This window comes from Chamaea fasciata, unplaced genomic scaffold (genome assembly GCF_029207755.1).
Source record: "Chamaea fasciata isolate MVZ Bird 193981 ecotype frontalis unplaced genomic scaffold, bChaFas1.0.hap1 SCAF_1, whole genome shotgun sequence".
NCBI lineage: Eukaryota > Metazoa > Chordata > Aves > Passeriformes > Sylviidae > Chamaea > Chamaea fasciata.
The window spans coordinates 21,212,777-21,230,675 of NW_027094086.1; the positions used below are offsets into that span (position 1 = coordinate 21,212,777).

The 17,899-nt window shown below is 45.1% G+C and overlaps 1 long non-coding RNA gene across 1 annotated transcript in view; it reads left to right on the forward strand.

Annotated features, from left to right (window-relative positions):
* LOC136286353 (uncharacterized) overlaps window positions 1-17,414 on the forward strand; it is a 33,755-nt gene extending 16,341 nt beyond the window's left edge. The window contains exons 3-4 of the long non-coding RNA XR_010719865.1: window positions 7,929-7,977; window positions 17,302-17,414. This is a non-coding gene — a long non-coding RNA (uncharacterized lncRNA). The remainder of the gene's footprint in view (window positions 1-7,928; window positions 7,978-17,301) is intronic.
* Window positions 17,415-17,899: the final 485 nt, after the last annotated feature.

The following is a 17,899-nucleotide window of genomic DNA, read 5'->3' on the forward strand; positions in this document are numbered from 1 at the left end:
AATCCAAACCTTAACGGTTTGTTGAATAAAACCACTTTATCTGTGGCAAATGGCCCCATTTCCATCTCCTGCAGCAGTCAGGGAAGATCCCTGCATCAGCCCCTCCCTCGAGGAAAGCTGGTATAAATTATGTAGACAGTCAGGGACTTTGCAGGTGGGTTTAAGATGTTTGATTTTTTTTTTTTTTCCTAACTACTGCAGGTGATCCTCCTCTTTTAGCTCTTTTAGGAACAGAAAGGTTTGCTCATTCTTTTCATATTTCATTCCCATTTGTGAACAGACTTCTTGTTTGTGTATTTTCACTTTGGTGTTTCATATTTGACAATTGAGCTATTGTGTGACTTTGGAGAAGCCACGTCCCCTTTCCTAGTCTCTGTATTTTCACCTGCAGAGTTGGAGTAGCGAATCCCAGGTTATTAGCCATAAAAAATGCAGTTTACAAGGACTGCTAGTTATTAACATGTATGCCATTACAGATACATATAATATAATAATTCCTTTGAATCTTATTTTACTGTGATTCCAAGGTATTCTATTTTTAATAAAAAACATGTCTTTTTTTTACTAATAAACAGCTTCTCTGGCTGAAAGAACTTTGTCCTTGGGGTACCAGTTGATGTCGTTTGAGGAAGAAGAGATCCAAGTATAATTTGAGACCATTTTCCTTGATCTTAAAGGGCCCAGCATCATTTTGAGTAATTATGCATTATTTGTACTGTTATTTAGTAGGACTTTCATTAAGAGGGAGTCTCTTTGCTCAACAGTGTGTGGGCCAGTAAATGGTCATTAAGCCTGACTACTTATTGGCTGACAAAATAGCAAGGTTTGTATTTCTTCTCACTAACTCTGCAGGAGCCACAAGAAAGCACTACAGAAGCACAGAGACATCTCTGCACTGGGGATCAAACCAGAGCAAAACACAACCCTTTCTCAGAAAGTGCTGAGAAACATGATGAGCCCTGTTCCTCTGTCCACAACCACTGCATGAGAAGCTGCAATTATCTATCCTGGGTTGCACCAGAGGCTCATACATGGCACTGCACACCTCTGAGGGCCCCTGCCCTTTGGGAAGAAGTGAGCAGCATTCTTCCCCTTCCAAGCATCCTTCATTCTGAGTCTCAGATTTCCTCAGCTGAAGCTTGGACCTGCATCTCTGCATTTCACATCTCTTAAGTAAACATTCTGTTTTGTGGATTGGTCTGACTGCCATTTGAACCCCTGGGTAGTTTTTACCTCCATAATGTTACGCAGCCATGAGCCCCACAAGCTATGAGGTACTTAAAATAATAATTTTGTTTATTATGTGCCACATTTTTGACTGGGCCATTTGGCATCCATGGTACTGTGTGAAACAGTAGACAAAATAATCTTTCTGTCTCCCATTTATTGCTGGCCTATCCAGCCTGCAGAGTCCTGCATGTCTTGTTGTGTCTTCCAACCGTGGTCATTTTGACCTTGTAACATTTCCAATCGCCTGCCCTTTGGGAGGGAACTGCATGCAGTGTTCCAGACCTGGGATGCTCTACATTGCCTGGTGATGTAACAGTGACTTCTTACATTCCTGATGTTGCTTCAGCCCTGTTCAGCATGGGAGCAACCAGAGCATGCTGAGCAATGCTTCCACCAGACTTCATGGTCATACTTTTGCTGCACAGTTGTGCTGCATAAGCACAAATGCCTTTTGAGTTAAGCAAAGAACTCTCCTCCCTCCTGCAACTTTCCGCTCACCTCCAGGTTTTGTGTCCCTGTGTGTTCTTGATCACCCTGCCACTTGAAGCGAGTAGAAAAAGTTTCAGCAAGATTGAAGTCCTGGTACCATCTCTTGTTAATGACAGGAGAAGCTGCACAAGAACGTGAGCCACAACTAGTGCTGAGTGATGTGCTCTTCTGCTCCTCAGGAATGGGAAATTTCATGCTCACAGACTTGTTAACGTAGAAAAGAAATAAGATGCAGTACCAGTACCAGTGGCAGCCTCGTGAAAATGTTTTCCTCACCTTTCACTGTGATAAATTCCTCCTGTGAAAACAAGGAATTCAGCCTTTCAGTTTGGTGCGGCTTTCTGCTGTATCAGCACTTTAGCCAGAACAGTTGGAAGCATTTAAAGAGTGGCATTAATTGAAGGTGACTCAGAAGAAAATGGGACGTTAAGAACTTGGAAAGAATGGAAGAGTAGCTATTGTACAAAATGGTTTTCTAAGTGAACACCTGGAGGGATGAAGCTATGGAGAGCATGGTTTGGGAAGAAGCCTTCCCACGCAGCAGTGCAGTCATGGTGATTAAACACACTTTTTGGAAGCACACACTGTTTTGAAGGGGCTTCCAGCCATCACCAGGTAAAGCTTACAATGAGTGACTTGTTGCATGTTAAGAGGCAGGATGACTCCACTTGCTATTTGGGTTCTGTACAAAAGGTTAGCAGTACTTCAGGTTGAACAAGGGGGCTCTGAAGAGTGTAACAAGGACTCTGTTATTCACTGGTAATGACCAATGAAGAGTCCACTAGATAAAGTGGGTCATAAATGGCATCTGGAGTAGTCTTTTCCCCCAGCAGAGGATATTCCAGCAGAGACACAGGAAAAGGATCAACTCAAAGGAATTCACCACCGCAAGTTATTCCCAGGCAGTCTCACTGCCTAGGGAGGAGCGGAAAACATGTGGCTTTATTCTCTGTGAAGTGTTTGTGGAATTTTGGTCACCATAGCAGCAAATCATCAAATAGAGAAAGATCCCACCCATCATTCATAAGTGAACCCACAGTGGTCACTGCTGTTTCTAGCCAACCTTCCAGCTCTGCCCAGTGTGTAATAGCTGAATGGAGTTTTGCTGGACACCTACCGGCTGCTCCATCTTCCCCGCATGCTGCAAACAGATTACTACACCCAGCAACTGTTTATGAGCTCTTTCTGGGCAGGTGAAAAGAGCAGGTAGTTCTTTTGATATTTTACACAACCATAGGTCTGAGAGGCGTCACCTGCTATTACCAGGGTAAGGATTCAGAAACACTGCAATGTGAGACCTTGGGTTCAGTTCTCCATGTCCAGATCTATTTGGGAGGAAGTTTTCTGAAAAAGTTATCAGCTTGAGGTTGATAACCTAATATTAAGAAATTTTTAGTCAAATGGTTCTGCTGCAGTAAGAATAGAGAAAAAGACACTATTTTGTCCAGTTTTGTTGTTTTCACACATATGAACAGTTCTGCTATTCCCATGCTTCAGAGAAAGATGCTGAAAGTTAGCATGGCATCAGGAGAGGCTGACAGAAAAAAAACTGCTTCAGGAGTCTGCTTCTGAAGGTCCCTTCGAAATCCACATTTGCTCAGCAGTAGTTGTTAATGTCAGCAGCTAAATAGATCTGGGCTTCCATCCACATCGAGCACATGCCAGGCTATGTGTGGCCGAAGAGCAGACACCTCCGCCTCTCCAGAGCTCTCCGGCTGGGATGACTACCCTGGAGGCAGAAGTGCCCTGTGCAGACAAGCTTCCCAGCAAGGCTTTCTGGAGCTGGGACAGACGAGTGGACCACAACAAGGAGCACAAGAGGGGAAGAAGGGAGCTGAGAATGTGAGCAGATAGGTTGGAACTGGGAACCAGAGCATGGGAAGCACTGGACTGCTTGGATGAGGCAGGAGCAAGGGGTGGGGACCTCTGGGCACAGCAGTAACAGTAGGGCTGAGTGAAGACAAACATGTGGGCATGGGTGGGACTAGGACTTTTTGAGAAAACTGGGAACTAACAGAGGTAGAAGGAATAGTGCTGATGTTGATCTGTGAGGAACAAGGGCTAGTGATGGCCAAGTTCTGTGGTGGGGACCCAGTCTGGACAAGACCAATGACTGTGAGTGGCCTCCTGCTTTAGCCACCATGTTTTCTGCCTTCCCCTGGTACTGGATTGCCCAGAGACTTCAACATTACTAATTACACTATCAGGACTTCAACATTACTAATTACACTACAGGAGCTTCATCACTGCAGGAAAGTCACTTCTCATATGCAAAGAATTCTAGAACAGCCCAGATTGGAACGAACCTTGAAAGATCATCTGATCAAACCTTTCACACACAGGGAGCCTAGAAGAGCTTATCTAGCATCCCATCCAGTCGTGTATTGAAAACCACTATGGATGGGGTCTCTACTCTGTCCCTGGGAGGCTGTAGAACTAGACACTGTGGCTAGGACAGCCTGAAACTGGAGAATTGGATTAACAGTAAGTGGATGTCTTAGTGTTGAATTGCTACAAGACGTGGGAGGTTGTCAGTCAGAGCAAGAGGCCAGGAAGCTTTCCTTGACAGCAGCATGACAATGGGCAAACCACTGTTGTACTGCTGCAGGACGGGATCTCCAGCCAGCAACTGCGGTGCTGAGGTCACTGTGGAAGGGAGTGGTGAGACCCCAGGGCATGACCTGACACATTCTGCCCTAGGATGGTGTCCTATGCACAGAAAAAGACTGAAAGGAGGTACTAATACATCAAGGAAGTAACTACCAAGGAAACAAGGAAGGAAACAAACACGATTTAAATTAAAGGGCAGTGTTGTCACAAGGACAATAGGGTACAAATGGACTTGGTCATATTCCAGGTGGTAAAGAAAGGATGGCATCTAACCAGGTGAGGTGTGAATTACTAGAAGAGAGGGAGGAGGAGCAGTGGGAACAAGGGGCTCAGGGATGCAGTTTGGTTGGGTGACACTATCAGAATCATTCAGAGCCAATGTGAATGGAAATGTGAGCCCTTCCAGACCACTGGCTTGAGCAACATCCATTTTTGCATTTCCTAACTCTTGGGTTGTCTTTGATCTTCCAGAGTTTTTGAACAGCATTATATACTATCTCCTGCAGCTTTAACTAGAATAAGATCTCATATAGGCCTTGGTTATGTACTACTAGTAGGGGGGGAAAAAAGAGAAAAGCAAACTATCTGTACTCAACAACTGAGTTTTGACAAAGAGAACTTGTCTTACCTAAGGCTGGTTGGGACAAAGCAAACAGTGTGCTGTTTGCAGCCCAGGTAGCAATGGTTGTGGAAAAATACACTGCAGCCATCACAGCTCAGGAGATTCTTTCTCTGCCAGAGGTAAGAGAAATTATGAAGGATAAAGAAGAGACATCTCTTGGACAGTTCACTGTAGTATACAGTCTTTTCTCCAGAGTGGGGAAAGATGAATAGGTAGTGCCTTTCTAATGAATGTTTTATGTTGCAAGAATTTAGATTGTAAAGGATTTGTTCCTTAAGTAATACGTCATTTATTAAATGTTTTCATATCTGTGAAATAAAGAGCAAACAAATCCTCACACCCAAGCAAATACACAAATAGGTTCTTTTGCAACTCCACCCCCTGTGGCTGCTTTTTGCCGATTTCATCAATGGCTTAATGTAAACAAAATCCCAGGACAGGTGCTTCAGATTGCTTCATTGTGACCTCTGCCTGAGCTTCCTTTTAAGGTGGCAGGTCCCAGGGTTTCCTTCAAAAGCAAATGTGCTTACTGGCATCCTGTGTTGTCTAGGGGAAGGTCATGAGACCCATCTTATTTTCAGATTGCTGTATGCTATGATAATAGCTGTGCTGCTTGGACTGCTGTTGATGTTTCTTTCTGTGTAAGAAAAAAGGGAAAGTATTTGGAGTTAGCATGTCATCACACTCGCTTCTTCCTTCCTCTCCCCACTGCAAGGCTTATACAAAGAACACAGACAAAAACCTGTGCATTGCACAAAAGTAATATTCAGTCCAATATTTTATAAATAATTGGTAACTGATAATTTTTATCATTGTTAAACATAATAACAATGCATTCCTTCTGTAAGCAGTGTATGTGCCACTGTACAAGAGCTTAAACCTGGATAAAAAAATATCACAGATTAATGCCTGCACCTTCCAGATCATCCAAATGGACAGGCAAGTTCAGAAGTGTTTCTAGGTCCAAGAACTGCCACCACATGTTTTGCCTTACCTTCCTATCACCGCTCCAAGGCATTCCAAGCCTTCTTTGCTGTTGCTTCTCTAGTGGGTGTCATGATGCTTCTTAATCAACAAGTGCAGATGTCCATGGGATTCTTTCAATATTTATCAGCAAGATTTGGAGTCTTGCCTCTAAGAATGATGGGGAGACTGCTCATGGTTAAGGCCCATGCTGCTGAATGGAAGTCATAGGAGAAATTCTTCCTCCCATTAGAAGACTTGGTGGTTTTCATAAAACAACAGGTAGCATAATTTTCCTCATTTTGCTTCAGCTTTTGACCACAGAGAGGACATTTGCATGACCATTTACTGTGTAAAAAGGCATGCAGGAAAATTTAATACAGTTCTGTCTTTGAATGCAAATACCAGATGATGCAGAGCCTCAGAAATATAGTCTTTTTATTGAAGAGACTCCCTCTGTCCTTGTCACAAATGAAAAAAAAAATATGTATGCATTTTTAAAAGATCTCACCACTCCACACTTGGAATGTGATACTAAAATGCAACCTGAAATTATGTTTCAAATGTTAAGCTCAAAATATTAACCTAAAAAGATGTAAAGGTGGAGGTGGCCAAAGAAATCTATCTCTATCCCATCCTGTCCCACCCCATTCCATCCTTAATCCTGGGAGGAGGAGTGGAGCAGCTTGGTCTGCAGGAAGGCATTTGGAACACAAAGGTGGATTTTTTTTTTTTTTTTTTTTTTTTTTTTTTTTTTTTTTTTTTTGGTGCACCATTAGCAGCAGAACAGTGTTTCTGTCTGGAAGGGGGGTTGCTGTTGGAGGCAGCAGAAAAAAATGATCACCAAGTGCTTTGGGTAATATTCAAGGCTTCTGTCAACACCACCCAAATTACCAGAGCACTTACCATAGAGGCAAACCTTGGGAAACCACGTCAAGTGTTTAGCAACCGGTGACCTCATAGCTTTTCTTATTTGAGCACTGCAGGATGAAAGCCTCCTACAAAGCCTGAGCAGAAAACTGACATGTCCCAGCCTGTTTCCTTCAATGGTTAAAAGAAGTTATGGCAGCCATTTAAATAAAATCTCCCTTTGTCCATGCAATTATCTCTGCAAACAGCACAGGGTGATGGCTTACCTTCACAGGTAAGAGATATATCTGAGGTCCTATGCAGCACTTTGGGCTAGGGAAGCAGTTTAATCTGGTCTTGGAATGTCTCATCATACACACTTGAAGAAGACTCTCCCTGGATGTCCAACTTTTGAGGGAGAACAGGTGGTTTTGCACAGATTTGCCCATGCAGCAGATGACAGAAACTTTCAGAAAGAAAATCTGAGCGTGTTTCTTTACAGAACCTTGTCCTCCAAGCCCTTTTAAGCCTCCTTTTCTGTCAGCCAACAAGCCCCAATGGCTATGCCAAAGCAGGGGTTGCAAAGAACAGTTATGTGACAAGATTCATTAGGAAATAAACCCGGAGCACCTGATATCACCAGGCACCCCACAAAACATGCAATACAGGATTATCAGGTTCAATCTCCATGCCAAAAGCCAGTGGTAATGCAAAGCTGGTGAACATCTCCATAGTCCACTCCTCCCCTTTCTCAGGTGCTGATGCGTAAATCTGGCCTTAGGACCTATGAACTAGAGAACATTTCAATTCCATTTATCCCTACTGTCTTGTGAAAACTGCTATGGTCTTTACAAATGCACTCTGTGAGAAGCTGAATGAGGCATTGGGAGTCAAAAGGAAATTTACCTTTCTACCCCTGAAAATGGTCCTGCTAAGAACTGAAATAAGCTACAAAGATCACTTTCAGAATTTTTTGCCACAAATTCACAGACTGGATGGGTTTTTTTGAAAGAATGTTTTGATTTGAGTGTGAGAAGTGTCCCATTAGATTTTACTCCATATTCTAGTGATTCAAAAATCCTTAGTGAAATGTCATGTATTTTCAGACAGGTTTTGCAAATAAATTTAAACTAAATACTTTAAAGCCTTCTCTCTCTCTCCCCAGGAGCATAGCCAGCACTGTGAGAGGCCCTGGAAGAAAGGACTGCTGTGCAGTAAGTTACAACTTTATGACTGCGTAAAAATAAAAAAAACCAACTCAAACAATTATTGTTATACCTGACACTTACATATGAGTGCACAGAAACAATTTGACACCTGTAAAATCCTTTGCCAACCTCGTTTAAGATCACCAAAAAAAATGGATGCTAGTCACTTTTATTACTTGCAGTGCAGAGACCAAGTATTTTAGAGCCTGGTAAATAAACTGGGTCAGACCTACATATGATGTAAAGCAACCTCCTGTAGTTACTCCAACATACCTGTGGTCACAGAGGGCTCTCTGCAGTCACTGCTCAACTGGTGCTGCCCCAGGGAGCTCTTACATCAGGTATAACCTCCATGAGCTGCAGACACAGCAGTCTCCTGTCTCCAGCACTGCGGCTTCCCAGCCTGTGTCCCTGGCGGAGGTGCTGGAAGAAGGGGCCAAGGTGCTGTGAGCTCTGTGGGCCAGCCAGGCTGGCATTTCAGCCCTGCCTGGGCCCCAGCCCCATCATGCTCTTCTGAAGTCTCTTTTGGGTCCAACCCCATCCATCCCTGTTCCCTCGCAGCTGTAGTGCTACATTCATAAAAATGGCATCTTTGAATAGATCTAGCCATGGTGGAGTAACGAGCATTTTTAGGGGAATGTAAGGACCAATGGCTGTAATGTGTTTGTCCCCACTGGGAAAAGGGAGGAGGAGCTGCCTGCTGGCAGCAGGTTGTGTTAGCACAACACTTCAGGATGACTAAATCGATCAAGGCAAAAGGGTGGTGAAATTTGATTTGAGATGCTGTCAACTGTGAAAATGCACTTATCACAGACTTCTCCCACTGTCATGGAAAGGGACTGCATCCAAGCTTCTAGCAGCAGCCCATACAGCTCTTGCTCTGTCCCGCTCTCAAACTCCATGGGATGGGAGTGACAAGGATATGATGCTCCAGCCACCCTCTCCCCTGGCTGAGCTCGAACCAGAGGCAGCTGGATGCAGTCTGCAGCTGGTTTCCTAACTTCCATGGAGCAATACAAGTCATGAAATCCACTTCATGAGACATTATGAAAAGCAACTCTTCTAAGGTTTTATTCTCTATTCACAGATAACACTGCCCACATATCCTCACCCTCAAAAGCAGTGCCCATCAGTGTCATATTTCCATCAGATGCAGCTCCCAGCCCAACTCAGCTCTGCTGAAGATGCCACAAGGAATGTTTGGTGTGAAAGTGGAATTCCCCCAACACATTAATGGGAAGGCCACTTCTTGCAGTCAAAAGAGAAGACTCAGAGGGTCTGCCTCTGCAAGTCTGTAAATCCCAGTGACTGGAACTTCAGCCTGCAGCAAGCAGAGCAGACTTGCTTTTAGTTTTCTATGGAGTAGCAGCATCAAAGGTTACAGCTCTTGTGGTGCTGGTGCCATCTAGTCATAAATTTAAATCAGAGTTTGACTCTTCATCTTCCCTCTTGGATTTTATGTCTCAGGTCACTTTTCCCAGAAGTTGAGGAAAGAGCAGTAACATGTCTGAACTAGCAGTAATTCTGTGGCCAGTTATCAGACATGATACATCAAGTAACTGCATCTGATTAAAAATGACTGTGTACACATGCCTCCTTTTCAGCTGCAGTATTCCTCAGTCATGCTGAATGTGTGAACTCATAAATGATGCTCATGTGAATAATCATCTAAAAGAACTAGAGGTTTTTTCCAGCTGGCTCACCCAGATCTGCCTCTAGATTAGTTTGAGAAGGCTCTTTTCCCCTTGTTCCCCGTGTTTGCTCTTTCACTTAGCTTTGCTGTATCTTAGGTATATGCTGCAAGTGTCACTGCTTTCTCCAGTGCTGCTGGCATTTATCTCAGAATCTTCAGCTCTGGTGTGACTTTCAAATGTCCTTTTTTCCCTTGTTTCATACACTCCTACCTGGTCTTGATGGTCTGGAGCATACTGAGTTTCTAGGTTTAATTGAGTTTGAAAAACACTAACACAGTTCTGGCCTTTGGTCCCCATCCATGTGTCCAGGACACTGGAGGCTCCTGCATGCACCAACCTCTTCCACATCTGATTTTCAAATAATGCATCAGTTGTTAGCAGCATCCTGGGAGGGCTGGTGTGCATTTGCAAAGCTTCTCTTGGCAAGGGGATAGGGCATTTGCAGTTGCAGCCAAATAGCACAGGCCTCCCAACAATAAAATTATGTTACTTTTTTTCACCTCTGGACTGTGACAGAGCTGAGGAGGATGACCATGGGTACAGAACACTACAAGAAATTGGATGAGCATCAGCCAACCAAGCGCTGTGGGGTTCATCCCCGCCCTTTCTCCTATGAGCACAGCCTGATAGGCCACGGACCATGGCATGTTTTGTGTCAGATTAATAACTGGTATTTGCATATAGAGATGCACAAAGCCTGCTAGGATTCTAACTCTCCAGACATATTTTTCACACCACTACTGAAACCACTCCGAGTAGCCAAGTGTGAGTCCTCTGCAGGTTGCTGTAACACCACAGTGATCTCTGGGAGAAGGCTGGCAGCTGCTGCCTGTGTCCCAGGCATGCCAGCCGCCTCGCCCTGTACAGCGCAGCAGGCAGCCTGTCCTCAGAGCCACGGTGTCTGCTTTCCTGGGAAGAACCTCAGCAGCACGCAGTGTGTTAGGGCTTCTTGAGAAATATTTTTGCATTGCTTCATGCCTCAAATAATTGCTTAAGCCCCCTTCCCCCCACTGCTCACATGCATTTCAAATCCTGCCCCATCCCACTTGCCAATTTCCCTCAGGCTCATTGTGCAGAGCAGGAGGTTGCATGCTGCAGCATGGCACCCACTCCCTCCCACTCCCAGGGAGACCTCTCCCCTTTCCCAGCTCCCCCCCATAAGCAGTGGCTCTGGCATTTGGGCTATCATGACCCTGATGGAGCAGCTGACCCTGCAGGGGACAGCGGAGACCTTCTCTACAAGGACAGGAGCTGTGCTTCACCACCCCTACCACTCCAGGAAGCACAGACCCATTTTACGTACAAGTAGTGACGGAGGCATCCCCAGCTTCTCATCCAATGCCTGTCCCTGTGTCCAGAGAGGTCTGTCCCTTCACGGTGCCAAGCTCCCCACAAGTCCCTGCTCCCAGCACCTGCTGCAGCACTGGCTTGTGCTCAGGGCATCTGATCCTCCCCAGCGGCACCCACTCTGCTCTTGATAACCACTACCAAGCTCCAACTATTTTAAGATTAAACTGTCCTCGGGGTATTTACCTCTAGCCTGCATTTGAGGCTTCGCCAGGATTGGTGGAATGGGCTAACCATTTGCAGGAGGAGCCTTGGGCCAGGCACTGGAGTGCTCACCCTGGGAAGAGCAGATGGCTTTATCACCTTTCTCTTGAGATGTCCTGACACTGCTGCTGCAGCTTGGCATTGGACATAGCTCTTTTTGTGCCTGTGAAAATCCACCAAATCCCAGTCAGGTTACAAGCTATTTAAAAGCATCCCCATATGTACATAGCAGACCTGAGTTCCTGTGGGGTTTTCTGATATTAATGGTTGATCTGGCTTCCAGGAACCAGTAACTGCCAACTGGAGGCTTTTTTGCACCAGGAACATTTTGAAAACCACTATCCCATGCATACCCTCTGGTGAGTGATAAATTGCAAGCTCTTGTGGCCACTTTTTCTACAGTTTGGTGGGGGTTTTTCTCTCTTTCCTCCCTCTACTTCTTTATTTTTGTGAAAATAATAGGTAGTTAATGATATGTCTGACATCCAGTTGAGTCAGCCAGTGGCTTCACAGCTCAGCAGGGGATAACAGGCAGTCAAACAGCCAGACATGCAAACATACACACCCACACATGTATGCGCACACACACACACACTCTCACAGATGGCTGCATAAACCATCTCTCTTAGAAACCTGGATCTACAGCAATGATTGAACTACAGTGGTTTTGGGCAGCAGTGGACATCTGTCAAGGACAGTGACCCTTGGCTGGGATGGAGAGATGTCACTCGAAGGAAATGGGGCTGGTTTTTCCTTTTGCACTTAAAAAACCCCAACAGCTTGAACATTGTTCTTCAAAGACTTGGTTAGGTGACATGCCCATGCCACTGCACACCTGCTCAGGCCTCTCCCAGGCCCTGCACAGGCCCCAGCTGGAGGAGTGCTTTTGACTTGACCCGAGATTGTGTGAACTCCTATTGAATGTCTGTGTTGGGGCCCCAGTCCTGACACTGCCCAGCTGATGTGTTCTTGTACCTGCTTTGAAAGCCCTAGCAATATTGCTTTGACAAAACAGTTATGAGAATGATTTCACTGCTCTCTGTGGGGCACATGTGTACTCATGTCTGGAGCACCACTGGTGACCCCAGAGGAAGGGCAAGCCAGAGTATGGTTTAATTTAGGGAGTTATAAATTGAGCACATAGCGACACAATGGGAATAGATGTGTTATCAATGGCAGTATCTGGGCATACTTCACATTTTCACTGGGCTGGGGTCCTGTGCAAAGTGGATTTACAGGCATCATTGAAAAGGGACCTCTGATCCATGCAAGTGCAAGGAGCAGGGGACCCAACCTTTGCAGCCACCTAAATTTTGGGATGTGACACACAGATAAGGAAAATTAAGTTTTCTACCATGCTGATCATCTCATGCAAAGGAGAAAAGGGTCTGCTGCCTGCAGAGGTTGTGCTGCCAAAAAGGCTGCTTGCTGCTATGGCATCTAGTCCTCATGCAAAAGACAGCTTTCATCTATCTGGGAAAAGCAAAGCCACACATTTAACAGCCACAGGTTATTCAAGGCACAATGTGACATTTACAAGATTCAGGTTTATTCTGATTGTTGCACTCCTTTAGGACTGATTGCAGTTAATAATCAGGGTTTGGCATTCAGGAGATAGCATGGATAATGACAGAACCTACAGTTTGTAGGTACAAAAGGAGGTCCTCAGCAGCTGCTTGTCTTTCTACCTGTTCTGGGTTTGTGGCTGTGCACAAAGCCCTGTAGACTTCCCAGTTTCTTAGACCAGAGAAATGAAACAGCTGGCAAGAGCAAGCAAGAAAGTGAAGAATGGAAAGCATTTTCAATGAGTTCTTGATTGGTCTTGCAAGCACCATGCAGAAAACCTCAGCCAGTTCCACATGCACTGTCTGGAGACCTGTTGTGGTTTAAATCCAGTCAGCAACTAAGCCCTACACACCCACTCACTCCCCTTCCATGGGATAAGGAGAGATTTGGAAGGGTAAAACTGGGGAAACTCATGGATTGAGATGACTACATGCAAAGCAAAAGCCCCACTTGCAAGCAAAGCAAAACTAGGTGTTAATTCACCACTCCCCAGGAGCAGGCAGGAGTTCAGCCACCCCCAGGAAAACAGGAGGAAAGCAGGGATCCATCACACATAATGGTGACTTGGGAAGACCAATGGCATCACTCTGAATGTGTAACCTCCTTCCTTCCTTCCTTCCTTCCTTCCTTCCTTCCTTCCTTCCTTCCTTCCTTCCTTCCTTCCTTCCTTCCTTCCTTCCTTCCTTCCTTCCTTCCTTCCTTCCTTCCTTCCTTCCTTCCTTCCTTCCTTCCTTCCTTCCTTCCTTCCTTCCTTCCTTCCTTCCTTCCTTCCTTCCTTCCTTCCTTCCTTCCTTCCTTCCTTCCTTCCTTCCTTCCTTCCTTCCTTCCTTCCTTCCTTCCTTCCTTCCTTCCTTCCTTCCTTCCTTCCTTCCTTCCTTCCTTCCTTCCTTCCTTCCTTCCTTCCTTCCTTCCTTCCTTCCTTCCTTCCTTCCTTCCTTCCTTCCTTCCTTCCTTCCTTCCTTCCTATTGTAAAAGCTGAGCAGGATGCCATATGGTGTGGGATATCCCTGTAGTCACTTGGGGTCAGCTCCAGTACCATCTGCCAGAGCAATGACAAGTGTCCAAAGGTGTACGTACTGGGCTTGACTGGGAGCTGATCTCAACAAGATTTCTGGAGAAACAAGTTCAAACACTTTAGGAATTGCTCTCTGTCAGCCTCTAATTGCTGACTCTAGTAATAATCAGCTGACGAGATCTGAAATTTGGATTAAGGAACAGCTTAAGCAAGTGAGTATTGCAACAACAAAAATAGAGAATTCACACATGAACATTTTTTTTCGCAAGAATGAATCTAAGCTCATACTCTGCCAGTACCATGCAATACCACTATTTTCAGAAGTGGAGTTGGAGGTGGTTGTACTCCACAAAGGGCTTTGCTCCAACATAGCAAGGTGCAAATGATTCAATTTTAGTCTGAGACAAGATGACCTACAGAGTCTTTGTGCCTGGTTTTGCTATTGCTGACTTCATTCATGGGTATGTGCATAGGGAAGTTGTGCAAGCCTGGTAATGTGTTTGCACATTTAGAAGGCAGTGGTGCAAAACCACACTTGAGTCACAGCTGAACACGCTTGATGGAGGAGACATTGATATATTTCACTATATCTAGAGCAGCCTAGATCTTCTGAAAAAGCAAAAACAGCAAAAAGGAAGGACATAGAAGGCATTTGCTTTCATAGAAGGCATTTTCTTTCATAAGGCTGTTAAAGAGTAATGAATGAAAAGGGCAAAGAAAATAATAACACTTACTTTGCACTCTAGCTGCATTCATGTGTGTCCACTTTCTTTAGAACTGGAGAACTCCTAAACTGGCAAAGTAATGGAAGACTTACCAGAGTGCCTGTAGTTCTAGCCTGGCCTCTATCTGTTGGAAGAACCTGTTGAAATAATGCCTCAGGGTCTGGCTTGAGGACATTCTGGAGCAGTAGAGGTTATGTTCTTACTGCTTTCCAGGCAAAAAGGGAGTGATTTCAGGCCTGGATTACAGTAGGCTCTTTTATAGAGAAATAGAAATCTCAATCCCAATTTCAAAGTTCACCCCCAAAGGGGATCTCGAAACAAATTTCTGACAGAAGCAAAGCAGAATTTTAAGGCCATCTTCCACCTTCAAAAATGCTGAATGCTTCTTGTACCTTTAATGAAAAGTAAACTGTGAGAGTAAAGCAAGGAGATTTACTCAGGCAAGCAAGCAGAGGCCAGGGATGCAATGCAGCACCTCCAGTGTCACTCTCCACTGGGGCTACAATGGCATGTGCACAGTGCTCAGAGCAAGACAGACCTGCAGGGTCTCCCTTACATCCTCTGAGCTGGTCCTCTGATGAACTCCTTTCCCTTCCCACCCTGCCACCCAGCTCCATCCTCCAGAAGTGGAATCTGCCTCCAAAATCCGTACAAGAAAGCCCAACAAACAAGGCTGCCATTCCTGCATTTCTCTCAAGTTGCCAACGGTGCCTAGGCATTGAGGAAGGAGTGCTTTCTGCTAGAGCTTCAGATGGCTGGGGCTTCTTTTGGCAAAATCATAACCTGGAACTGCACACAGCAATTCTCAGACAGATCGTGGGGCCTTCAGCTTCAGAAGCTGTACAAGATATAAGTGTTAATTTGTGGTTAAGGCATATTTATCTGGAACAGCACTGAAGGGTGTCTTGGCCTTTCCTGTAGCACGGCACTGAACTGCCAAAATAAAGAGGCATTAAAACTTAATAAAAAGGTCTGAAACATGTTCATTAAAATACTTGGAAAACTTCGCAATTTGGCTTCATACCATAAAGCGAGTATGTGAGAACTTGACTGGGCTTGTCTGCCTCCCTAGCAGACTGTCTTGACTTAATACTTATAAAAATATCACCTGGCGCCTGATGCCGTGTTAAAAAACCCCTACCATGTCAGGTACTGTTGTAATTTGCCCTAGAAATGCATCTGAAGCAAAGGAATGCATGAGCACAATTTCAGAGCTCAAACAGTGAAAATACTGGTTGTTACACAAATCAGTGGATACAGATGGAATTTTGTTTCTTTTAACCATCAGCCCAAAGTTTCAGGGGCTGGTAACTTTGCCACCCCACTCTGGTTCATCCTGCCTCTGGATGGACAGGTGATGCAGCTAGTGCTCCCAGAGCAGGCTCTGTGGATACCACAATTTCAGGTGTCCTGGCCATATCTGGAACCATTTCAAGGAAAATCTAGTCCTGTATTTGACCTCATTGTTCTATTTACTCACCACACTAATTAGGTCGGGCAGAGGGAAGGCCAACAAGACAGGTAGGATGGACTATTTGCATAGCTGCAAGCGGCTTCTATCTGATGCAGTGGAGTGGATTGAACTATAGGTGGATTGTGGGTCAAGAGGTTGTTTGAGTTTCACATTCACAGATGCCCTCTCCACAGCCATTCCACAGCACGCTGTGTTGCTGCTCGGTCATGAACTGAGGGCTGGATTCAAGCTCCTGGGGATCAGGATCGCAATGGTTCAGTGTCCATGGGGGCAAACCTCACAATGCTTCAGTGAAAGTGCCCACTGTCCATCTCAGCCTATAGCCTGCCTGAAAGCCTGAGCCTTGGCAAAAATTTGTCTAAAGATGAAACCATCTTTGATCTAGTGTCTACTTACAGGATAAAAATTAAAAGATACATGAAACACAAGCTTGGGATTCTTTGCCTAATCCTTGATCCTCTTACCCCACCCATTCCTCTGGGATGCCAAGCCTCTGACTAACATTCCACTATCACATTTGGGATTATCTTGCTTCATAGTGTTTATCCTGCCTCCTTCAAAATGCAATGACTACCTTGGGACCAAGACACAGTATTAAAATTTTCCATCTATCGTAGCATCTATGAGTCCAGGGTGCTGGACTTGGTGGCCCTTGGCTTTTTCCCTAGATGAGCTCTCAGGAGTTTTCAGGTATAATAAAAGCAGCCTTATGGGTTTCTTTAAGATAGGGCATATTTTACCAAGAAAGGTAACTAGTTAGCACTTTTACTTTTGCCAAGGAGAAAGTGTATAATTATGCAGCACTTCTTCAGCAGTGGATTGCTGTTCCCAGATATGCTTCCTTTGGGAGCCTGCTGTAGATTTGAGCCTCATGTCTCCCACCCTGCAAGATCCCAAGGCGGGGCTATGTGGAGGCACAGGACAAGTTCAGAACAGGCAGGCTGTGTGTGGAGGTCACTGGGGACCCATGCAGCACCACGCGTAACGAAGACAGGGGAGAAGGATTTTCAGCCTTCCTATCCACATTCTCTGCCCAAAATGACTTCTGCTTGAAGAGCGTCACACAGCCAGCACCTTGCTTGGTCTGGGTGACTGAACCCAAAATCTCAGTGGGGGAATCACACATCAGCATCCCTGCATGGCAACCACAGCTCTTGGGACAGTCCTACCTGTAGAACACCACCACAGTCCTCTGCACCCTGGAACACAGAGTATCAAGCATGACCTGTTCACAAAGACCTCAGTTCCTGGCAAGAGCAGCACCCAGCTTCTCCAGATACATTCACCTGTCTCTTTTCTTCACAGGAAGCTCACTAAAAGACTTCCTGATGGGAGAAGATCACTGGTGAAGAGATGGAAAGGAGCCCACACAGTGGAAGGCATGCACAGATCTACAACTTCTCTATTATCAGTAAAGAACAAAGAAAGAGCAGATGTATATCTGATGTGTTTACATGACAGCTGCAGTATTTACCGATGCTTTTAAGGTCATATTTTACTTCAGTCAAGCATACAAAAATGTAGAGAATATCTTGCCATTAGTTAGCTAAACATCTTTTCCTGCCTTTCTATTGGGTAAGACAGACAGTCACAATAAACTTTATCTGGGAGACAGTTCAAGGAATTGGCAAGAGAGCCTAAAATCCACTAACTCAAGGTCACTCATCCACTCAAGGAGTCCATGCTGACAGAGGAACGGCCATAAATGATCACACTGGACACTGATTCAGTGGTTTGTGTAAAACATGAGTGAGTCTGAATACATGCTCCCATGGGAGGAGCATCGTCTCACACTGCCAAGCTACAGAGGCTTCTATGAAGAGGCCCAGACTCCTCTGGGCACAGAAAGATTATATTCCACCTAATCCCTGGGAGTTCTAATCAAAGCATGTATGTACCCAGG